At 50.3% G+C, this 25,454-nt stretch overlaps 1 protein-coding gene across 1 annotated transcript in view; it reads right to left on the bottom strand.

Annotated features, from left to right (window-relative positions):
• TAX1BP1 (Tax1 binding protein 1) overlaps positions 1 to 25,454 on the bottom strand; it is a 1,378,509-nt gene that overhangs the window by 1,004,726 nt on the left and 348,329 nt on the right. The gene's annotated exons all lie outside the window — the stretch shown is intronic.

Genomic DNA, 25,454 nt, shown 5'->3' with positions numbered 1-25,454 from the left:
GTCCGTTGGATGTCCTCGTGTGTTTTTGTTGTAAAGCACGATCCGCCGCTGCCGTGCTGCTTGAGGGAGTGAGGACATGAGATTAGAAGGGGAAGGCAGGTCAGGACCTGAGAGGGAGGGTTTAGTGGCTGCACGGGCATTCGTCCGCGTAGGGCGACCAGTGGATGGTGTAACATCCACTGAAGCCGAAATGCGTCCTCCAGGGAGCCGGGGCCATGTCCCTGCCAGGAGGCGAATCGAGGGCACTTCTTGTTGTGCGAGGTGGCAAAGAGATCCACCTGGGAATAAACCCACCTGTTGAAGATCTCCTGAATAACGAAGTCATTTAGCTGCCACTCTTAATTGTCCGCTCCCAACCTACTGAGCTTGTCCGCTTCCAGGTTGGATTTCCCCAGGAAGTGGACTGCCGTGAGGTAGATGTTTTCCAGGACCGACTCCCACATGCTGACCGCCAGTCTGCACAGAGGAGGGGATCTGGTGCCTCCCTGCTTGTTGACCTAGTACATGCTGGTCGATTTGTCTGTCTGGATGAGGACAACCTTGCCCTTCAGAAGTGGTAGGAATGCTCCGAGCGCTAGCCAGATGGCGTTCAGCTCTAACCAATTAATGTGGTATTCATGCTCCTGTCGGGTCTAGGTGATGTAGACCGGGAGATCCTCCAGAGTGGCTCCCCAGCCCTCGACTGAGGAGTCTGTGGTGATGGTGGGCTGCGGGGTGGGCGGCAGAAAGGACTTGCCCGTCCGTAGGTTGCAGTCTCTGGACCTCCATGTTAGGTCCGGGTGGAGAGATGGAGGAACGTTTATCATCTCGGATTGGGAGCCCCGCTCCTGGTTCCATGAGGCTGCGAAGTGTAGCTGAATCCTCCTCATCCTCAATCTCGTGTGTGGGATGGCTAATAGGACCGCCACCAAGAGACCCAAGAGATGCTGGCACCACCATGCCGAGGTCACCTCTCTGCTGAGGAAGTGGGGGTGGCCCTCTTGATGGCCGAGATCTTGTCCTCCGACAGGAATACCTTCTCGGAGCATGTGGCTGCAGCTGCGACTTCTTGAGATTGAGCGAGAAGCCCAGATTGTGCAGTGTGTTCATAAGGGCACGGGAAGAGTGGTGAACCGCTTCTGGAGATGTCGCCTTGAGGAGCCAGTCGTCGCAGTATGGGTAGATGTGGAGGCCCTGAGCTCTGAGGAGGGCAGCCACCGTATTCATGAGCCTGGTAAAGACCCTGGGGGCCGAATTGAGGCCAAAAGGAAGCACCTTGTATTTAAAATTTTAGCCCATGATCCTGAACCGTAGGAAATAACGATGGGGCTGCCAAATCGGGACGTGTATGTATGCGGCCTTCAGAACCAGGGAGCACATCCAGTCTCCCTTGCACAATGTCTCCGCTATAAAAACTGCCGTAACTATCTTGGAATTCCGGAAGGGCTAAGGAGAGGTTGAGGGCAGAAAGGTCCAGCACAACTCTCAGGGCCACCTGGTTCTTCTTCTGAAAGGTGAAAAGCCTGGAGTAAAAGCCCAAGCCTCGCTGGCAGGCTGGGACTTCCTCCAAAGCCTGGCTCTCTGCGAGCAACCAGATCTCCGGCAGAAGAGTTGCTGTCCCAACCAGAGGGAGCGGAGGGGGGTGAGGGAGGAGCGACTGGGATAGGTAGGCGGTACCACGTGGATACTACGGAGAGGATCCACGGGTCCGCGAAATTCTGGCACCAGAAATGTGCATGAAGAGCAAGCCTGCCCCCCCCACCGAAGGGGCGGGTCATGGCTTCTTTCCCTCTGAGGATGTCGCGGAGGAGGGGGACTGGAAAAAGCCCTTACTCTAGCCCTCTAGCACCAGCGGTTCGGCTGCCTGGATCTCCGTTCCTGGAAGCCGCGGAACCCTCCATACGTACGCTCCCTGTCAGAGTGCTGCTGTGACTGGGTGTACGACTTGGGCGTGGTCTTTGTCAAGATGGATAAAGACTTGGCTGTTTGTGAGCTGGTTTTTCTTCTTGTCAAGCTCTTCGTCCGTGGTGGAGTGGAAGAGGCCCCCCCCCCCCCAAAACGGTAGATCTAATATATGTTCCTGGACGTCCGGGTTGAATTTCGTGGCCCGCAGCCAGGCCCTCTTTCTCATGTCCGTGGCGATACAGATGGCACGGCCAGAGGTGTCGATATGGGCCACGGTGGATTCCATGAGGTCATGCACCACCAGCTTGGCCTCTGCCAGCCCCACCTTAAAACGTGATTGGCTCTGCGTAGGGAGTTCCGGGAGGTTAGTAACCACTGGTTAGCGGCAGCAGCATAGCATCAGCATTGGCTTGACAAAGGTGCAAGGATGCGTTGGAATAGAGTTTCTTTCCGTACGTCTCCAAGATGTTCTCCTCCTTGCCTAGTAGAGCCACAGAGGAAGAGGCTGAGGATGACCAAGGCTTGGAGTATAGTAATGCCGAGTGTTGCTGAGGATGGGCGGAGATCAAGAGTGTATCCCCTTCCATCTTCCTGTACTTGTGTAACGCTCACCTGATTCCCGTAGAGGCGCCGGTCTTGACTGGGCGTATACCGTATCTTCAAAGGTGATGTGTAACACACGGCTGGCTCTTTGGGCTGGACCTCTGTGCACTGTATGTCTGGCTCGAAGGGTAAGATGTCTGCAGATAGAAAATGTGGGATTAATGAACTGGGTTATTGAATGTCTCTCTCTTCTTCCCTTTCTCTTCTCCTGTAGAACCCCAAAGGTTAACGCTCTCACCTTAGGTAAGTGAACGCCGTGCTCTCCATCTGCCTCGAGGCAGTGTGTGGAACCAGTTTCTTCACTGGATAAGGGGAGCAGGCCTCTTGACTTCAGAGGACTGCTGTCCGTCGTTTACTGCACGAACGGTAAATTTCGAGTAATTCTAATGTCTTTAAAGTCTTTAGTAATGATGTCTCTTGTTTTGCAGGGTTCCGGCGATGGCGGATGGCGGGCTGAAGTGAGTTGAAGATGGAGCCCGTGTGATGAATAGAAGCGCCTGGAAGCACGTAAGTAAGCGCTTGTTGCCTGCTTCACGATGCGCTCTAACTGTCTTTTTATTTTGCAGGTACAAGTTCGGGGCGGCTGCAGGGTGCCGGAATACCCACTGGGTTAGATGTGGAAAGGAGTAATGGCACGTGAGTATTAAAGTTCCCCAATGTCTTTAAACGCACCTTGTTTTGTCTTTCAGATGCGGGATGCAGCGCCGAAGACCTCCGGAGCGTGCGAAGAGTTGGTAAGCTTTTGTCTTTCAGATGCCGGAACGCAGTGTGAAGACCTCCGGAGCGCACGAAGAGTAGGTAAGCCTTTGTCTTTCAGATGCCGGAATGCAGCGCGAGGCGTTGGTGACAGCCGATGGACCAGGTAAGTGAAGAGCTGTCACTGAAGACCGTAATGCTAACCTGTTCTTTCTTGTCTTTATAGGTGTTGCTGAAGACTGGATTCAGAATGGTAAGCCTTTTTCCTTAGGCCCAGGATCAGATGCAGAAGACACGATGAGCGTTCTGCTGCTGAGAATGCAGAATAACGCAAAGCAAGATTCATCCATCGGGTGTGGTTTAAATAGCCTCCTGTAGTGCTTAGGTGTCTCCTTCCACAGCCACGCCTAGGTAAGAAAAGAGTTCCTGCTTTCCAGAAGAGTTCCAGTGTTCTGAATCTAGGGAGTGGCTCCTGCCCCACCCAACAGGAAAAGTAGTTCCAAACAGAAGAGGATCAGAGGCTCAACTGGCAGGCAAGTAAGCAGCATGGTCTGCTGCAGGTAAATCCACCCAAGCATTATGAGCCCGGCGCTTCCAGGGACTGGGCATATTTATGAGCCTGGTGCCACTGGCGCCAGGACTGGGTCCAAAAGGTCCCAATTGGGACTGGTTGGCACTCGGAACCTGGGTTATGGATCTGCTTCCAAGGGAGTTGGGAAAACCCTGACCTTTTCGAAGCAGAGATCATGACAACTTGGCGCCAGGCATCAATTGACTGGCTGGGACGGGTGGGGCTTAAGCCAACCCGTCTTGGCCAGGGAGACTACATCAGTCTGCAGAGGAATCCCCGTTTTGGCAGAGGGGCGTTGCGTGAGGACTTCAGCTAGAACCCCCTCTGCTGGCTGCTCGACTTTGGGCTGTGGTAGGCCCAGGTATTCCGCCAGCACAGCAAGACGTTTGTGGAAGGCCCTGGCTGAGGATGGCGTGTCCGGATCCTCCTCCTCATCATCATAATCATCATCCATGTCCTGCGGATCAGGAGGATCCTGCAGAGGTGGACTAGTAGTTGGATCCGGACGCTGGGACACAGGGACCGCAGCCGGGGGCTGAAGAAGCGGCAGAGGCTGGTACGGAACCACCTGAGGAGTTGGCTGGGGAGCCGGGACCAGCAGCTGAACCAGGGGCCGGGTGCGCCGGCGGAGGTGCTTGTGGTGGTGCTAGCATAGTCAGGAGGACTCCCTGATGGTGTTCTTGAGGATAACCCCAATCCGAGGTGACTTCATGAGCCCGAGGAACCTCTCGAAGAACCCCTCCTCACTGGTCTGAGGGTGGGTACGGGATACTGACAGGGTAGCCGAGGGCTGCTGGAGCCGCTGCATAACCTGCCCGTATGGACACAGTGGGAAGCTGCCCTGCGTATAAGAAGGATAGGCTGTCAGCCACGTACCTGGTTGAGGCCAGTCCCACCTCGACACTCGCTCTTCGCCGAACTCCTGGAGTGGCATCGGACGGGTGCCTCTGTCTGGCACGGCGGCTATCTTGTCGAGCTGCCTGCCACATGCCTGCGACGTGTTGCTCCGCTCTCTTGGCCCAGACTCTTCAAGGACTCTTGCATGATGTGAATCATAAGGCCTACCCTGCTCCTCGGGCCTAGGCCCAGTAGGTGCGACACCCTCGAGCCGGGGGTCGGTAGAGCTTCGTTTAGGCACCCCCCAGACTTTGCCGGTACTAGGGCGTAGCCCCTCGGCCATATTGCCGGTACAAGGGAAGAGCACCTCGGATGACGATCTGGTACAAGAACCTTCCAGTCCCTCAACACTGTCACCGGGAGGATCTGAGGATCCCTCGGCCCGAGGGCCGGTAGCTGAAGCAGCCTCACTGCACGTGCTGGTACAAGGACCTGAATGGTCCCTCCCTTTGCGCGGTGCGATGTAAAATAGCGGCCCTTCCTTGATGTTTCATGAAGTTCTTGAGGTTCTGTGGAGGCGACTTCTGGAAGAGCTCACTCCACCTGGCTAGTCTGTTCATCAGCACTTTCGATGATAGCGAGCCACACGCTGAACAAGCTTGCCAACCGTGGTTTGGGCAAAGGCAACGTAGGCAGAGGGTGTGGGGGTCTGAAGTTGGGAAGAGCCCGTTGCAGGATGGACACCTGCTGAACCCTGTGGAAGTTGACATGCGCCGGGGAGGAGCGTGGCGTCTGAGGACCGAGTACCTGAATGATAAAAAAGACAAAAAAAGACAAAGCGAAGAAGTATCCGCATGAGGAATTACATGCCGAAGCCAAACCCAGGAGCGCTGGTGAATTCGAACTGTTCCCATCGGAGCGGAAAAGGGGACTGAAGTGTGGCACCGGAGGGTGGAGTCAGGGCAGCGCATGCTCCCTGGGCCACACCCCCGAGTGGCACTAAATTTAAATGGGAAGAATGTTTTTTCTGGTGAAAAAGGTTCTGTGTCCCGTCCCTTGGAAGGGACACCCATGCAGTCTACAGGAAAGGGGACGGGACTTAAGAATAAGAGCCTTGTACCCAGTGAGACTCAGAGGGTAGCCAAGCAACCAGCCGGTACAGCAGACAGGTAGGTCAGGAGGGGAGGGAGAGAGAGAAAGCAGAGAAGAGGAACGTTTTTAGCTGCTTATGGAACTTCCGGTAGTCCAGCTCAAGTTTGAGAGGGGAAGCGCCTGCGATCTACCCCCGACTCAGGGACATAATTTGAGGGTCACCGGGGGTCTCAACTGCGACCCCTGAGGACCCCCTTGCTACCCCTAAAAAAAAAATTAAAATGTAAACAAAATAAATAAAATGGATTTCTTTTTTTATGTAAGCTCCTGGGCTGAGTGTGGCCAGTGGCATGTGCCTCTTATTTTCTGGAGTTGTGGCTTTCTTGTCAAGACCTCTTAAAAAACGGGGTGCACAGGTGTAACACTGAGTAGTGACACTAAATAAGAAAGAATAGGAATAACACAATTTGTCTTTCTGAAATTCTATACAATAATTGCTAGACTCATTAAAGGTTTATTTCAGGCACCCTTCAAGGGGTAAATCCCTGATTTAGTATGTTCTTAAACACCTCAACTTAGCCTTTCATCCTCCTGAGGTTGATAAATGAGTACCAACACTGGTTGGGTGATACTGAATGTATATTTGATCTGTTTGTTTGTTTATTCACTTATAATGCGCACCAGACCCGAGGGTATCCGGGCGCAGCAGTACAGAAAATGCGCAACTTAAGTTACAGGGTAGGGTTACATACAAATACAATATATTTACAAATAGAGAGGCAATTGTATATTACATATATACATAGTAGATACACAATAGAATGCACAGAGGACAGTATATGTACTGGCACTAGGTGGACATTGACTCATTGGTTAGATGGGTGGAGTAAAAAAATGTCAGCGAAAGGCAACAAATAGGCCGATCAGAAGCGTGTCAAGATTACGGGTCTCGTGAGGAGGAGTCTAAACTAGAGGACTAGTCCTAGGCAGACTTCAGAAGATTAATGTAGTTGGATCTGAATTTAGGGAAGGGCTGCTCCTCACGTAGAGGGTGAGGCAGTGAGTTCCATAATTGGGTCGCTCGAACCTGGAAGCTGCCTCCCCCCACCTTAGTTAGCCTAAATCTTGGTATAATGGCATTAGAGGTTCTAGAAGGACGTGCAGAGCTTCTTTTTCTGAATTTGTCTGCAAGATAGCTCGGTGCGGCATTGTTCAAGGCTTTGTGAACAAGGGATGCCACTTTTAAGTGGATTTTATTTTCAGTAGACAGCCAGTTGTTTTGTCGCCTAATCTTTGAAATGTGCGATCTTTTAAACTGTATATCTGTATAAAGTGTTTAAGCATAATAACATAACACATTATCATTTGCCCTTGGATGTCTGCCTGCATTCACAGTAATTTGGCAATATGGGCCTATTCACACTGATATGAATGATACATATGGTGAGCCATTCTTGTTTGAAATATATATCAAATTATAGTGATATCGTAACCATGTTTTTCGTTGTGTATGTAGGAACAATGCTAAGCGATGCTGCTTACTGTTTTATCAAGGGGCGAAAGGTAGTGTTCCATCACTTCCCGTGATGTTTTCGTGCCTTGAAACACTTGTGTATAGGCGCGTTATAAATAGTATACCATATCGGTTTGGGTTTAATGACATCACTTCCTGTGACGTCATCAGATGTCAAGGGTCGTGTGATGTCACTTCTGCTACCCCTAAGGTTTTGGTGAAATGACTTCCCTGCCCCGACTCTCTGCCTGGAGAAACTTCTTACCCTTAGAGAGTTGGCGGTAGTTGAGTCAAGGGCTCAAGAAGGAAGGTATTTTGCAAGAGAGCGTTGGATCTAGTGCGGGCTCTGGCCCCATAAGGCCTTGTGGACAATGCAAAGTGTCTTGTACTTGATCCTTGCAGCCACTCGGAGCCAGTGGAGAGATTTCAGGGCTGGAGAGATATTGTCCCTGGGCTTGAGGCCAAGGATAAGCCTTGCAGTTCTGTTCTGGATTGGTTGCAGAGAATAGAGGAAGGCAGATAGAGAAAGGGACTGTTGCAGTAGTCCAGCCTAGAGAGAATCAGGGCTCTGGAGACAGTGAGCTTCTGGGGGAACTGCACAGGTGTGTATTTGACTTCTGCGTTGATAGTACATTCACTGTAAGAATGCCTAGGAATTTCATCTGCAGTTATTTTGAAATTAGAGTTGTCATTCATTGTTTTGGAGACTGTTTTTGCAGGTGAATGCAGGTGTTTTTGCCTAACTTCTCTCTCTCATATCATATTTTTATTCTTGCCCGCTTTTGTCACCATCCGCTTTACAATATTCATAAGATCTGCCTGTCTTATTTTTTCTACAGCCAAAAGCCTAATTCTTACTTTGGTATTTTGGCCTCTTGATTACTGTTCCTCCTCTTCTTGTTGGTAAACCGGTCTATTCCCTCGTCCCAGGACAATCTGTCTAATTCTGCTTACTTCCTCCATGGTCTCTGATTTCTCAGTCTCTGGCTCCCTTTTCCCACATGTCAACAGGTGTTTGTGCATTATGCTTATTTTACATGCATTCACTGTCTTGCCCTTCTTTACATTGTATGTACACACTGTAGCGAATCCCGGGGTATTGTCACTGCTTCCATGTGGGGAGACCCTTCCCATGTGGCCAGGGTGGTGAGGCTGCTACCCAGTAGTGCCGCCGGGTGTCAGACTGGTTCAACCTCTTCTAACCCTCTGCCCTCCTCCGTCTCCTCACCTGAAGTACTGGAGTCTGATCGATAGTGGTCCTGGCTTTGTCTGTATTGGCGTTCCTCATTATGTTTCTGTGGTGGAGACCTGTCTCGATAGGAAGCCACAGGGCCACCGGTGAGCTGTAGCCCTGTGGCTCCTCCACCGAGGCAGGTGAAAATTCGGGTAAAAAGCAGGAAGCTGAAAAAAACCCTGATTGCCGGATGTTGTTACAGGCAGAAGACTTTTGTTTGTTGCGTGGAGAATGATGGTAACCTGGTGCGGTAACAATTGTACTGTACTCCGATGTCAACTTCAGTTAGTCGATAGCGTGTGCAAGAGAAAACTGCAGCGTAATTGAGAGGTAGGTCGCATGCAGCAAGGGAAAGGCGGGTGGTGGAAAGTGAAACGAACCAAGCAGCGGTCCAGACACCAGAGCACCGCCGTCACAGCTGCGGGCAGGCAGATTACGAAATACGTGAGGAGAGAAAGAAAATGGACCAAATCGGAAAGGAGGAGGAAAGAAAATGGAGGGTAAAGGGGTAAAGAATCCGTGAGGAACAAAAAGGGGACGAAATCCAAATAGCGAGGGAACACAGCACTGAGCGTTACCAAGGGAGAAAAGCAAAAGCCTAACTCCGTGGTTGCAACGCACGGGTTGCTGGGAGGAAGTGTGTAAAGTACCTCCCAGTCAGCGGCGAGTTACGAAAAAGATAGAGTCACCACACTGTTAAAGAGAACGTGATGGAACATTCAATGGCCGCCCCACCAATATCGATTCCACAGCCTCCAGGTACCCAGACGCATGACACCAGGGGTGGTACTCAGTGGTAGGATCTCATGGGGAGGGGAAACCCCCTATGGGACCAACGACGACGAGTATAGGAGAATGCAGTATCTACGTACTCCACCTCTACCTCCCTCATCCTCCTAACCCTACACAAACTGCTGTACTTTCCAACACTTCCATATGTTTTTGTAGAATAAAAGACCCCATTCCTCGTGAGACATACCGAGATGAAGAAGAGTATGGAATAAATACAATAAAGATGTTGGTTGAAACTAATCAAGGAAATACCAGGCCACTGCTATGGGAAAGAAAACCTCCATGTTAATTGGTATGCTCTATAATCTTACATAAACAAACAAGAAAAATTATACAAACAGTATTAGTGAAAAAGTATTTCTTTCGATACAAATGTATATTCAACACCATATTGGTAAAAGTAGGACATACATTCTGTATAATTCAAAACAAAGAATTACAACCACAAAGAAACAAATTACATAAGTTAATATGCACCTTTTTAGATGACACTTCACAACACTTCCCTACAAAAGCAGTAAATGTTTAAACAAATATTCAAACACAGTTATAAAGACATTTAGTGCAGTCATTTTCTATAATTGAATTAGGTACACAGAGGACAAATCGCTGGACTTGAGTATTATTTATAGAAACAGTAGGGATTCCTGATCTCACTACACATTTCGGGAAACTCTCCCTTCTTCAGGTGGACAGAACTCATTCATTTCATCCAATTTAAATTGGCACCTTACTCTAAATCATACTTCTAATAAAACATTCTCTTATTAGGCGTCTGACAGAGGTGTACTAACCTTCACAAATATTGATTCTGTATTCAACACAACAAATAGCTATTGCCACTGCTGAATTCTAAATATTGTTGAACTATTAGAAAAGAGGAAAATTAAAAATGGTCTCAACCTATGGGAATAACTCCTAAAATCAAAAATTAGGTAACATGGCACTTCACTGAGAAAATATTAGAGCACTATTTTGTGTTTCCAAAAAGGATTCAAATGTAGAAACTGAAATATGAAAAAAGAAGCTCATGGAATGGATCCAAGTGCAAATATCAAATGCATATAAAATCCTATACTGCGATTCATTGGACTGGTGTGTCTCAAATTACTTGCTGTATGGTCCTGTGGACCTTGGGTATATGCTCTGCTGATTTGGCACTGTCTGCTGCAAGCGTCCTGTAAGGAAGTCAGGATACTAGAGAAAAGAAGGTGACATAACTACTTGGTTTCTGTCTAGGTACTGGACTATAGTATACACAGTATGCTAATCTTAACTTGCCTCGTTGAAATTAAGAATGAGAAGACGGGCGCGGTATAAGAAGCAGCTATCGAGCAGCCTCCCGTCCCGGGTCCATCTTTCAGTGTATTCCAGAAGTCGCATGATCATAACGCGTGCATCGTGCTACTCCGATCACGTGAAAACTGTGCAAAGACAGAATCTGGCGCTGTCTGTACTCATAGTGGCCACCTTGAAGTTACTTGCTGCATAGGTTAACACACTGGTCTTTAGACTATATTGCTCTTGCTGCATATTGTACTAGCGATAGCCTACTTGAAATGTTGCTCGAGTGCCGCCATTGTTCCAACTAAATAGTTATGCAAGGTGAACTGCTACAAGGATATATTTTACACCTGATATAAATCAATCTGAAACTTGTTGCATGTTAGACTTAATTTACACAGTATCTGGAAAGTGTATCAATAGGATACCTCCATTATTGTAACTTTCCAATTATATTGTATTGTATTGTATTTGGTTATTTATATAGCGCTCTTTCCCCACTTGTGGGGCCTCAATGTGTTTTTTCTTCGGTTCGAACGCCCTTGGTGAGCGTAGTCGATGTGGTTGGAAATTCTAGGGAGTTTAGCTTAGGAGATGCATGTGTGCATGTTGCCGTTCTAAGACTTGGGTGGCTGGCAAGGCTCGACTAAGCAGCCCAGGAGGTCAGACACATGGGTGGGTGCTGTTGAGGGTGAGAGATAGAGTCACGTGAGGCCAGCTATACCAGTTTCCTTTCGGGCGATGGTCGCTGTAGGCTAGTGGCAGGGGTGTTGAGGTAGGTCAGGTGTTGTCTGGAAGGCTATGTGTGAACTAGACTGGATGTGCTTGGCCATAGTCGAATCCCATCGTGCATGAGTGCTTGGCCGTGCCTGCGGCCTGTTTCCACACTAGTGGTGTGAAGATATATGGAACAAGTTACTTACCTGTAACTGTTGTTCTCCAGCATGGGTCTGGCATGGATTCACATGCTCATGAATATTGCCCGTCGTCAGGCCGTGAATCCTCAGTATAGAAAAAAATCAGTATCAGTTTCGTTTCTGATCTGTCTTTCTTAGTAGTAACCAATCACTGGTCTCTGGGTCATACTGCCCCCAGCCAATGACTGCCCTCTCCCCAAGCCCCACCCCTGGCAGCCATCCTCAGATTTGGTAGCACGTAAAGTGGCAGTATGACCAAATGAAGAGCCGCAGAGGGGTAGGAGGGAATATAAGAATACATAGCAGTACACACATGCACAACCACGGGAGGTGGCAAAAGGCTCAACATTAAGCAATACATAAACTCAACATTAAGCAACTCTTACCTCCTCACCAGGCCCACCTTCAGGCGAACAGGTTCCGCAGCACTGCTTGGCCGACTCTGGACTCCTCCCTGGAGTCCCGATCGACGCAGTAGAATCTCGTGAAGGTGTGCGTCGACCTCCACGTAGCAGTCCTGCAGATGTCCAGCAGGGGCACACCAGACAAGAACGCCGTGGTAGCAGCAATCGCTCTGTTCAAATGGGCTCTGACGGCCGGGCAAAGGTCGGTTTGCCAACCAATGACAGTACATGATGCAGCCGGAGAGCCACCTGGAAATGGAAGCCTTCGAGAGAGCCTTCCCTTGGTTCACAGGTCCAAAGTTCACAAACAGCTGTGATGTCTTCCGAAAACTCTTCATTTGGTCCACGGAGAACTTCAGCGCTCTAGCTACATCCAGCGAGTGCAAAGGCCTCTGGGCCGGCGACAAAGGCAACGGGAAGAAAACTGGCAACACCAAGGGCTCGTTGAGGTGGAAGTCAGACGGCACCTTGGGCATGAAGGAGGGGTGCATCCTCAGCACCACCCTTGTGTCGTGAAAAATCAAGTATGGCGGCTAGCAGGATAGGACCTGGATCTCTCCCACCCGTCGTGCGGAGGTGATGGCCACAAGAAAAAACTGTTTTCCACGACAGGAACTTCAACGGTGCAGAGTGCATAGGCTCTAATGGAGCTCCCATGAGCCTGGACAGCACCACGTTGAGCTCCCATGCCGGGGCTGGAGCCTTCACCGGCGGGAACGATCTGAACAGTTCCTTCATAAATTCCTTCACCCGACGATGAGACCACAAGGACGGCTGTCCTGTAGTTCTGGTGTATCGGAGATCGTTGCCAAATGTATCTTGATGGAGGCGTGAGCCAGTCCAGCCTTGGCCAGCGACAGCAGGTAAGGTAACATTTGAGGGGCCGTAATCCATAGAGGGTTAATCCTCTGTGCCTTGCACCAGACCGAGAACATCTTCCACTTATGTCCGTAGCACTTGAGAGTTGAGGACGCCCTGGCCTTTGCAAGAACCTCTCTGCACTCAGCCGGGATATCGTACCCTCCAAACTCTAGTGCTGCAGGAGCCAAACCTTCAAGTTCAGTGACTCCGGGTCGTGATGAAGGATGGCACCTCCTTCTCTGGGGAGAAGATCCACGTCCGTCGACAGTGTGACTGGTGGAGACGCTGACAGGTCCAGAAGGTCCAGGAACCAGATCTGTCTCGGCCACGCCGGTGCGACGAGGATCATCCTGCACCAGGACAACTTGAGTTGGTTGATGAGACAGAGCAGCAACGGCAACAGAGGGAACGTATACAAGAACAGGCCATCCCAGGGGAACGAGAAAGCATCGCCCATGCTACTCAGCTGGGGAAACCTGCTGGCGAACCTCTGGAACTTGGAGTTCGTTGCCGTCGCGAACTGGTCGATCTGGGGTTAGCCCCATCGTCGAAAAAGCCGATCCACCTGATCCTGGCGTAGTTCCCACTCGTGCCACGAGCGCAGCTCCCTGCTGAGTGAGTCGGCGATGGTGTTTTTTATTCCTGCCAGATGGAAAGGAACCAGAAACATCCCCTGGACAACGGCCCAGTGCCACAGATCCTGGGCCTCCTTGGATAGGGCTGGGGATCTGGTGCCTCCCTACTTCCGAAAGTAGAACATCGTGGTGGTGTTGTCGGTGAAAATCCTCACCACCTTTCCCTTGGGGGACGGGAGGAACGACGTGAGTGCCGAGAACACAGCTCTGAGCTCCAGAATGTTGATGTGGAGAGGCCTCTCCTCCGGGAGCCACAGGCCTCTTGCATGGAGAAGACCGGTGTGCGCGCCCCACCCTTCCAGGGAGGCGTCTGTCGTCACCGTCTCCCGATACGCCGGGTTCTGAAAGTCTGTGCCTGCCGTGAGGTGTGCACGGGTGCCCTACCACCGAATCGCTCGACGGAAGACCTCGTTGAGCGGAATATTGTCTTCGAAGCTGCCCGCCGTCTAAATCCAGCGGGCGTCGAGGAACTCCTGTAGAGGACGCATCCGTAGTCTGCACAGGCGTACTAGGTAGATGCATGAGGACATCGTTCAGAAGAGGGACTTGATGGACCTCAACTTGGCCACTACCGTGGCTAGCAGGCGCTGCACCTTGTCCAAGACGGCTTTCGTCTTCTCCTCCGACGGCGACGCCAATCGCTGCACTGTATCGAGCTTCGCTCCCAGAAACAGTGCCACCTGCGACGGGACCAGGTGGGATTTGGGATAGTTGATGGAGAATCCCAACTCCGTGAGTAGGCGAACGGTCCTCGCTGTGTGCTCGACGGCGAGTTCTCTTGTCTTTGCACGGATGAGCCAATCGTCCAGGTAGGGGTAGACGTGGATCCCCTGCAGGTGCAGCCGCGCCGCCACTGGTGCTAGGCACTTGGTGAACACCCTGGGTGCCGACTTCAATCCGAAAGGCAGAGCTCTGAATTGGTAGGGACGTCCCTGGACAACGAAACTGTTTAAACCGACGTAGGTCCAGGAAGGGGCACCAACTGCCTGTCTTTTTTCTGACGAGGAAGTACCTTGAGTATACTCCAGAGCCCCGGAGCCTCCTGGGGACGAGCTCGATGGCACCTTTCTTGAGCAACGCCTTTACCTCCAAAAGCAGTTGAGGGACGTGGTTTTCCTTCCTGGCTACTGGTGGAAAGAGGGGGCACTTCTTTTGGAATTCGAGCGTGTGCCCACGGGCCAGGGCATCGAGCACCCAACGGTCGGTGGAGATGGACTCCCACACGCTGATGAACCTCGTCAGCCGGGCTCCCACTGGGGTGCTTCGGTGGGGGCCCGACACTATGGCCGGTTCAGTCCTGCTTGGAAGTGGCCTTGCCGCCTTGGCGACGGCGACGAGAACCTCCTTGCTTGCCGTGACCTCTGTAGGCCTCCTGGGACGAGGAGCGGGCCGCCTGACGGTATGTAGAGGGGCTACCGCTGGATCCTTTGGAGGCCCCCTGTCTGCCTCCGGCTCTCCGAAAGGGCTGTCGTTGCTGAAGGACGCCCAGGGCTCGGGCCGTTTGAGTCCGTCTTGATGGCCTGCAAAGACTCATCCACGGTCTTCCCAAACAGGTTGTTGCCGTCGAACGGCATATCCAAGACATCAGTCTGAACATCCTGACGGAAGTCTGTCGCCTTCCTCGTCGTCGAAGGCAAACTCTGTTGCCCAATTGGCGAAAACCGGTATCTGCAATGTCCGTTGCCACCGTTATGGCGTGGTTCGACGCCACCTCACCTTCCTGCAGAATCTCTAGGGCCTCCGCCCTCTTGTCGTCTGGTAGGAAGTCCAGCAGAGGAGCTATCTTGTACCAAAGGTCCCTGGTTGTAACGGGCCACAATCGCTAAGGCGTTGACCGCCTTAATCGTCGTCACCGCCGACAAAATGACCCGCCGTCCCATGGCGTCCAATTTCTTTCCCTCGCCGTCCGGCGGGGACGTGGAGGTTGAGGCAGATGCCCCTGCCGCCTTCTTCTTGGCCGCTGCCGACACAATGGAATCCGGTGTCGGCTGAGCCCTGAGGCACAAGGGGGCGGCGTTGGTGACCCGGTACTTCTTCTCGTACCTCTCCCTCTTGGCGGGCGTCGTGGAGAGGTTCTTCAGGACGGCAAGCCCCTCGTCCCAGATATCGTCGAGCAACGGTACTGCAAGCACCGTTTTCCTTTTGGCCTCTCGCCGTTGATAGAGGAAGCCTTCCTTTTTCTGTTCCTCTGGGCAGAGCTGGAAAAGCTCGGATGCCCTGGCGATCATGGTGTGAAAGGAGATGATTTCGTCGGGCGGTGAAGCCCGGAGGGGTGGAGATGGAAGGTCCGTTCCGTCGTCACCACCGTCATCATCCGTCCCCGTGGTGACATCCGTCGCCGTGTCCTCTCCGGGTTCCGGCGATGGGATGAAGGTTCCACAGGTCGTGTGGGCATGAAAAGCGGGGGGTGGATGAATTCTCCTCCGCTTGCTCGGAGGGCTTCCCGATGGGCCTGGTTCTGGAACGTCCGTCGGGGCTCGTGGTAACCTCATCCTCATCTCCGTACATAAGGATTGGATTGCCATCAAAATGGGCGTCGAGCTGTCCTGAGGCTCGGGTAATGGCTGCAACGGGAGGGAAGGCTGCTCCTCCACTGGGCCTCGTCGGTGCCACTGTCGCTTTCTTCGATCACGTCATCAGGATCTCTCCCGTGGGATCGTACCTTCTTGGACCTTCCATCGAGACACTTCACGGCTTCCACCAGTTCCTCCTCAGAGGCTGAATCTGTGTCTGTAATGGCCACCGGCTCCCCCCCCCCCTCTTTTTCCACCGGGGTCTTCACGGGGGTCTTTTCGATGGCTAGAAAAGAGGACTCTCTCAGCGGAGGCAGGGAGACTGAGCCCCGAGTCCGCCTCCACTGGCATAGCCTCCACAGGCTTTGCCAGGGCCGCTGCGACTCCCTCGATAGAGGCCTTCGCCGGGTGAATCAGGGCCCTTACCACCTTGGAAGTGTCTGGGGCCTTCATCTTGGGGGGAGGGTCACCGCCTCGCTCCCCCTCGGGGGATCCTTTCGAGATCAATCGGGGCCTCTCCAGAAGCTTACCCGGGATCTCGGATTTCCTCTTCCCCCAACCAGAGCGTTGGCTCGTGGTTGATGGTACCGGGGAAGGGGCGCCCTGCCTGGCAGCCGAAGAGCCCGACCTTTCGGCGCTCCCGGTGCCCGCGGACTCGTGGTGCTTTGCCTTATGTTGGGCCCCCGTCGCCAGGGCGCCCTCACAGGTCTTAGAAGACCGCTCAGACCTCTTCTTCTCACCTGCTGGGCCCTTCTCCAGCCAGCTGGCGAGGCGGGAACGACGATCGTTCATGGTCCGTTCCGAAAGGTTCTTGCAGAACACACAGCCCTTCTCCACGTGCATCTTGTCCTCAAGAAGGCAGTAGAGACATCTCGAATGCTCGTCCTCCTTGAAAACATTTTGCAGTCCACATCCAGGACAGGTCCTGAACAGCTTGGATCCGGATGTCGAGCTCCCTTTGTCCTGGGCCATGTCCATGAGGTAGGCCCCAGATCTTCTGGAATCCTCCAAGAAGCGTACTCGACGAAATTTCACCCTTGAGGGGCGTAGAAAAATTCCGAAACGGGTCCCCGTTGATCGGAAGTAGAAACGGTGGAGCTTGAGGCTCGATTAAACCGAAAAAATGAGAAAATCTCTTGAAAAAGCGCGAAAATGCAGTAAAAGCTCGAGAGCTATAGCACGAGGACTCCCAACACTTGAACGTGCGGTGAAAATCTGAGGATGGCTGCCAGAGGCGGGGCTTAGGGAGAGGGCAGTCATATGCTGGGGGCAGTATGACCCATAGACCAGTGATTGGTTACTACTAAGAAAGACAGATCAGAAACAAAACTGATACTGATTTTTTCTTTACCGAGGATTCCCAGCCTGACGACGGGGAATATTCATGAGCATGTGAATCCATGCCAGACCCCATGCTGGAGAAGTACCGTAGGCTGCGAGATTGCTCGGGTGGGGTGATATATGTCCAGGTCTAGAATTGAGAGTCCTATACCAATGGGCCTAGCTTTAATACTGTAGCAGGTATCTGCATATATTAAACAGAGTTGGAGGCTACATCTAGATTTGAAGAATCCTTTATAGTGGGAGAAAGTCCTATGTTTGACAGTGCAGTAAGTTTAGGCATATGGTAAACAAAGACGGAATCTACGCATAGATCGGAGAATCCTGTAAAGTGGGAGAGAGGCCTAGGTATCACAATGCAGTAGGTTTAATCCTAAGGTAAACAAAGATGGAGGCTACACCTATATTTCGGAATCCTGTATAGCGTGCAAGAGGCCTAGGTCTCAAAATGCAATAGGTCTCATCGTATAATAAACAAAGGAGGAGGCTACACCTAGATTGCAGAATACTTCATGGTGGTGGGGCGAAGGGGTAGGCCTCAGTGCCGTAGTATTCAGCCTATAGTACAGTAGGTTTCCGTAATGTTACAGACATTGATGGTTTTTTGTACCTAGATTTGGGAATGCCTTTGTAGTGAAAGATTGTCAGTCTTCAGAGCTTCCCTGAACGAGCGATGCAGGCAACAGTGGCAGTGAATTACTTAGTGATGGGCGTGAGCTACCCTGTGCTACTTAATTGTTAGTTGTCTCATGTGGGCCGGCGGGCAGGGGCACAGTGAGAATATTGTGAGTGGTGCGGGGGTGCCACAACGAAAGCTGCTGGCTTACCTGGAGTACCAGTCGGCTGGGAGTGTTGCTGAGCAATATGTGGTGGTGTGTCAAGTGAAACCACTGCGATAGCTGCCGGCCCCTGTGTTGCGGTTGATGCAGGGGCGTTTATTAGTGGTGTATTTACAGGGAGCAGTGGTTTAGGAGAGTATTGGGAAGAGCCAGGTTTTAAGGGCCTTCCTGAATTTCAGATAGTTTTCTGTGTTGCAAATGTGTAATGGAAGGGAATTCCAGATGATTGGCGCATGGATGGAGAGGTAGGACCCACAAAGTCTAATGGAGTTGTCTGGTGGGATCACTAGGCGAAATGCAGTGTGAGATCTGAGGTTCCTGGAAGGTTGGTAGGGGACATTTTTTTCATGGAGGAATTCAGGGCCGGTGTTGTGGACTGTGCTATGTGTGATACACATGGCTTTGAAGGTGACGCGTCGAGCAATAGGGGGCCAGTGGAGGACTCTTAGGGTAGGGATGATGAGTTCTCTGGTGGGCAAGTTAATGAGCAGGCGTGCTGCTGCATTTTAAAGTCTTTAGAGTTTCTTAGTTGGGATGATGGGGCTCCTAGGTAGAGGCAGTTTGAATAGTCTAGGCGGGAAAGGAAGATGGAGCTGATGGCAAAATGGTGGGGATAAGTGAGGAAGGGGAAAATCCGCCTGCGGATACATAGGTGGAAGAAACAGGTTTTGGATACGCTGGCGGGGTGTTGGGCGAGGGATACATCTGAGTCAAATTTGCATCTAAGGTTTTTAACCACGTTAGAGGGTGCCAGTGCTTGTCCTAGTGAATTGGGCTACACGATTGGTTGGGGGATGAGTGATGTTTTCCCGCAGACAAGGATTTCAGTTTTCCCAGGGTTGAGGATGAGGTGGGTTGGTCGTCATCCAGTGATCAATGTGAGAGGCACGATGACAGGTCCGGGCTGCCAGTGCCTTCAGAGTTTGGGATTTTGAAGATGATCTGGGTATCGTCTGCATAGTTGTAGCAGGTAAGGTTGTACAAGTGGATGATTGCGGGAATAGGTTGTATGTAGAAGTTGAAAATTAGCGGTGAGGTGGACCATCCTTGAGGGACACCTTTACCAACTGGACGTGATATGGATGTGAACTGGTCGATGTGCATGATTTGCGAGCAGTTAGAGATAAAGGAGGGGATCCACGAAAGAGCTGCGCTTTTGATTCCTAGTGTTTGTAGTCTGACTAATAGAATTGAGTGATCAGTGGTGTCGAAGGCTGCGGAAAGATCTAGGAGGATGAGGACCGTGCAGCAGTCTATTCTTTTTAGATAATCCCAGATGGAGACTAGGGAGGACTCTGTTCCCCTTAGTGGTCTGAAACCTGATTGTGCTGGGTCTAGGAGGTTTTTGACTTCAGCAAAATGACCAAGCTGTTTGTAAACTGCACAGTCAATCAGTTTTGTGATGAAACGCGTGTTGGGGATAGATTGGTAGGTTTGGGGGAGGAGTGGGTCAAGAGTCATTTTTTTGAGAATTGGTTTGGTCTAGGAAGTTTTTAGGGCTTTCGGGAAGGATCCTGATGTGAGTGAGTAAGGATTATGCGTGCGACGTTACCTGCACAGGTGGAGGTTAGTACTTTCTTTAGCATTGAAGGTGGGCATGGGTCTTCCAGGGAGCCTGACTGACTGCTGAGTGCTACCAGCAAGAGGAATTCTTGGTGTGATGGGAGAGAAAGAGCCAAAAGATGATATTGATTGTAGGGGGGGGTGTTGGGTCGGGTGCTGCAGGCAAAGGGGTGGTAGTTTTAGTTTGGCGATCAGCTTTCTTTCGTTGGCAGCATTGTAGAAGTGGAGCAAGAGGGTGTTGCATAAGGCTTGGGAGCTTGGAATGGACAGGCGAGACCATGAGGGAGATTTGATTCTGCTATGATTTAATGTAGTTCCTTACTTGGGTTGCGAGCCTTTTGGATTGGGTTCCCATAGAATGATTTCTTGCTTTTTCTGATTTCCGATCTGTACATTCTGGTTGTCCTCGCTAGGGTGGTTTTGTTTTGGGCTGAAGGGTCGGCTCTGTAGGCCCGTTCCAGACAGTGCTTCAGAGTTTTGAAGAGGTTTGAGATCTCTGCGAGGTACGTTTTGATGGGGTGAGGGGTTTGAGGGCATTGGTAAGCCAGAGGCCAAAAGGAGTCTTTTGCTGGGGGTCCTTCCGCAAGGAATAGTGAGTTGAGGGAGCTGCAGAGTGAGTTCAAGATCTGGGGTGATTATCACTTTGTTCAATAGTGGGAAAGTGGAGGGGGCGGTTGGTGGAGGACGTGTGGGGTGTTGGCCACTGACCACAGTGTCGAGTGGTATAGTGAAAGAGTGCCGAGTGATCCGCCCATGACAAGGGGCGCGGGGGTTGGGTAGGTATGTTAGCGGCGCTGAATATTGCATCAAGGGTGTGGCCTCTTGTGTGGGTGGGAGTGGAGGTGTGGTGTTTCAGATTGAGTGGATCTAGACGGTCTGTGAATGCCCTGGTCATAAGGTTTGATGGGGAGTCGAACCATATCAAGTCTCCAAGGATTGTGAGGGCTGGGTGTAGGATGATGTTTGAGACCAATGCTTCACAGAATGTGTCTGGGAAGTTTTTGTTATAGCTGGGGGGGTCTGTAGATGAGCAGGAAGCTGTGTGAGGCGGATGGTGCGAGTTGGAGTTTTACCAGGAGGGATTCGTAATCTGTGGTGCTTGTGGAGGTGTCCTTGGTTATTAGCTTGAATTGGTCTTTGTGTAATATTGCAAGCCCTCCTCACCTTTGTGATCTGTTCCGGACAGTGAGAATGTAAGGTCTCGTGCGCGAGGGGTTCATAGTCATCCGAGAACCAGGTCTCAGTAATTAATGGGATGTCTGTTTTTTCTTCTGTGATGAGGTCATAGATGTGAAGTTTGTTTTTGGTCACTGACCTGGCATTGATGAGGGTGCTAGATAGTTGGTGGGATGCCTTTGTGAGTCGGATGTGAGTAGGGTTGGGGGGAGAGCGGGGTCGATTGTGTGGACTGGAAGTGGGGGGAGGATGGGACAGGGAGGTGGAGTGTGAGGTTGAGGGAGCAGTTGTGACAGGAGATAGGCGACTGGCAATGGGGAGGTGGAGTGTTGAGATGAGGGAGCAGTTGTATTGGGGGGCCAGGGGGCTGGAGGGAAAAAGAGCTAGGACTGGGTTGGGTGCGGGCAGTGAGGTTTCGCTCTTATATTGCGGTGGCAGTGGTTGCGAACTGTGTCAGAGAATGGGAGATGCTAAGGGGACATTAGGTGTCTGCCGTCTCCCCCTTTCCTTGCATTATGAGCGGTCATGGGTGTATGGGAGAGGGTGGGTGGTTCTATGGTGGAGGGGGTATTGGCTAGGGATTCTCTTGCTATGTGAAGGGAGGGGAAGTGCGAGTTGGGGGGTGAGCAGTTGATTGGGGAGAATGTGAGCGGGAGGTGTAGGGGGTTGGTTGCTGGCGCAGTTGGAATGTGACAGGCATATTAGGTGTCTTGCTGCATTCTCTGGTGTGTTCCATGGGTGGGGTGGGGTTCTCCGTAATTCGTCTTTCCATCTTGCCGCTCTTATTTGTGCAGAGTGGGATCTATGGGTGGGGGAAGAGTGTGACAGAGGCAGGTAGGTGTGGTGAAGGCAGAGGAAAAGGGGGGTGAGGGATGCAAGTTAAAGGTGTGCTGTGAAAGGGGGGTGGGATGTGTGATGGTGGGGGTAGTGAAAGACTGCGGTGGGTCTCGTTGGAGCTAGTGGTGCGCCAGGCAGCTGAATTGTTGTGGCCTGTGAGTGACATGGCGCTTAGTTGACTGTGTTGCACGGTTGAGGCCTAAGTTAACTTTGAGTACAAGTTAGAACAGAACTACCTTTGTGTATAAAGTTAGCACAGCTAGATTGAGAGTCCCGTTTAGTGGGATAGAGGACTACGTCCCACGATGCAATTTGGGTACAAGACAAGCTACTGCTAGATTTGGGAGTCATGTATAGTGTGAGAGAGGCCTACACCTCACAATGCAGTTTGGGTACAAGACTAAACACAGCTAGATTTGAGTACCAGACTAAACACAGCTATATTTGAAAGTCCTGTATACTGGGAGAGAGGGAGGCAGAGGAAAGTAATCACACTATTGTACAGGTGTAGGTGAGTTTGCCAAGTGGCTGGGCTTCCACGGTAGAGTAATTGTTCTACTCCCTACCCGGCCACCTCTACCGTACTGGTCGTTGCTGGTTGATGGATGGCCCCTGGCTTCCCCTGCTGACACCTGCAGACACAATATGGAGCAGCCTCTGTTGGAGCCGCCCTTTGCCTTGGGGCCCTTAGCCGCAGGGGCTGCCGGGCAGGGGGGCTGCCATGGGATATCCTTAATGAGGGTGCAGAGCGCCAATATATGAGGAGATTTATGAGGAGAACAGCTAAAGGGTATATTAGCCACCCAATGTAAATCCTTAAGCAGAAAATGGGACGAATTGGAAAACAGCCGGCCATCTTAGAGTGCCAATATGTTATTTGTTTTCTATAATCACATTGAGTAACGTGTACTAATTTATTGAAACAAATGAGTGTTCGACTCCAATTCTGATGGTCAATAAGATTCATTCTTGCTACTGATATCCATATCAAGCTTGATAGAAACCGCTTGTGTTAGAATTTGGTTAAGTATACCTATACAATATCTCAAAACAAGTACATAGTTGGCAACAACATTTTCTCATGTTAATTACATATTACCCAATTTCACAGCACAGACATCTTGAGTCCTTATGTCGTATCAAAGTATTGTATAAATAGTTAAATTGGAGCAAGGTCATGTAAACTACGTCGCAGTATATCATGCTGGCAAAACTCATTTATAATCTAATCATTCCATCCTTTAGCCAAAGGAAGCTTCACATATATTTTAAAATGGCAAATGGTCAGATTTACATAGATACGCTGTAAATTACATATGTCTCTATCACACAACAAAATGACAGCATGACATTTGATTAAATTCAGTACATACTGTAATGGCCTTCAAAAGAGACCTACTCTGCTTGACAAATAAGGTAATAACATCCTATAAACTGAATTTCAAAGGAGATATATGACTTTCCATCAGTTATTAATGTTGTATCCAGATTATAGTGTAGCGGCAGTATGCCTAACCTAAGGTGACAATCATTGCCAGTGGGGTTTTATCCCCGATGTTGCATTGTATTTAATGTTTTGTTTAATTTTCTTTATGTGAAAAGGTGTAAATTATGTAAATCAAGAGGTTAAAAAAAAGAACCTAAGCTTTCATAAAGTAATATGGGTGCTCTGGTGCAGGAGAAGAATTTGCAAAAGAGGAATCCACCAAATTTGGAGATGAATACTACAAAGAGGAAAACACAGAATTTCAATGGAATACCAAACAGTTGGCCTAGAACAACAACAAAGTAAAAATCTGGGTCTGCAAGGGCTGAAGATGAACTGTCAATTGGTATCAAGGAACTCTCAATCAAAGAAGACCCCACCACTAACTGGGAAGGAAGAGCGCCAGGGCGATGGAAGAGAATTAGTTACTCAAAAGCACAAAGTGCCTTTTGTGCTTCTTTCTTCATTCCATTCCTTCTGTTTCATCCTATGCTTAGGAGGATGAATTAGGAAGGAAGGCATCTCTGTTAACCCTAGAAAAGGTTTTAAAGACTCCTTAAATTATTTTGAGCTAGGCAAGTCAAGCAGGTAAGGTCTGCCCCTTTTGTAGTCTGAGGAAGGCTTTGGCACAACCAATAGATTATTAGAGGACCTCTAGACCTTACTGTAGCATAAACACTAAAGCAGAGCACACTATGTCATACTGCCAAAGAATCCACCCAGTTCACCCTCCACGTTTCTTTACCACCAGCTGCATTCAGGGCAGTGATAGCCCTGGCACCTGCTACAGCGAATAATGGCTGATATTGATATTTTATTTGTATTGTGCTCGTACACAAGTGTTTCAGAGCACGACAAGGCAAGGGAGGGGAACAAGGGAGAACAAAAACAACAATCTTACTAGGCCTAGGGACATTGAGAATGTGCAAGTGCATGGGTTGGCTGGAACGTTTAGAATCAACGTTTGGTTTTGCTTTAGTCACTGCAAGTGGTACTGGTATGCCTAGACGTGGTTCCGAGTCTACTGGGCCTAGAAACCCAAGCTACTCCTCACTGATGACGCCCAACAAGACCGAAACATCTCTGGGGATGCTTGTGGTCTTGTGCAGAAGGGCTGTAGCGTAGCAGTTCAGGCTGGACTCCCCATTTGGGTGTAGGACCACGTCTGATTTGGAAATGTCCTTTCCCTTCGGTAATGGCTTGGCAGTCTGAAGAACGATGGTCTGGAGGGTTGCACAGAGCTGTACACAAGGTTATGTTTTAATTCAAAACCTCCCATCAACTTCTGGTTTTGCTTCATTCATGAGTATTCCCTCATTAAGGCATCTCCCGTCAGTGTTCAGCCTCTACAATTCTGGCAGAAACATTCCACTGTGCGAACGTACACACACACACACACACAGGAACAAGTGTATAGAACACACTGGTATCAAGGGATTTAAAACCTGAAGACAAAGGGAACCCTGCTTCTCAATGTGTCAATTCGCATTTGGTGGCTCCTTTCTAATGGTCTCTTTACACGTTAGCTGCAATATCGCCATCCTTTGCTTGTGAAGCCAGACACCAATGCTCATTATTTGGTTCTTGCAGTCGGTGTGCCAGCGTGCAACCTGAACTTCTGTTTATGTCCTGATCCTCAGATGTGTGACATTCCTGAAAGCATGGTCCTAGGAATTATTTAACTTATGATTTGGACTATAAACACTTGCCCCCTTGCTCCATTATAGTTCCTAACTGTGGTGCCATCCGCCTACACAGAAGTAGTCCACCTTAGGTTCTGCTCCAATTCCTGGTCTCCATGCAGTATTCCCTATGCACGTTACGGCTAGTCTATGGTTTCCCTCATCTTTTTTTTCTTTTTTACACCTTGTTCCGGATCACACTAATCCCTTTCATGTGAGAGCTGGGGAGGGCGATTTGTGGAGGCTATCCAAGTTGACATCTGGTAGCATCCTAACAGGCAAGCTTTGGTAGCCAAAGATATCTGCTACACTCCAGCATGCCCTGCTCCTATAAGGGTATTTTTCAAAGCTGGGACAACCTTCTGCTATTCCTTCGTGACATTCAGGCATGAATAGGTTTGTTTGGTACAGCAGGAACTCCAGTATGAGGGCAGTAAATGTCCCTTAAATGGGGACAAACCTATGTTCTGTGTGTGTATGCACCAGCTATGTTGGGTCATCTAAGGCCCCAAAGGGGTTAGGGGAGCACCAGCACAAAAAGACTACCCGTTTCAATACCGGGCCCGGTACCAACCATCCAGTGCTTTTAGGAATGGGACTCAAGACCTCTTTATAGGCATCTTCTTGGGCATGAGTAGGAGCATGTCCACAAAGAACTGGGGTCCAACCTAGAGCAAAAGATATAGGAGCCCAC

Source organism: Ambystoma mexicanum, chromosome 2q, assembly GCF_040938575.1.
Source record: "Ambystoma mexicanum isolate Mex_15411 chromosome 2q, UKY_AmexF1_1, whole genome shotgun sequence".
Classification (NCBI taxonomy): domain Eukaryota; kingdom Metazoa; phylum Chordata; class Amphibia; order Caudata; family Ambystomatidae; genus Ambystoma; species Ambystoma mexicanum.
This window is presented reverse-complemented; position numbering and strand designations above follow the sequence as displayed.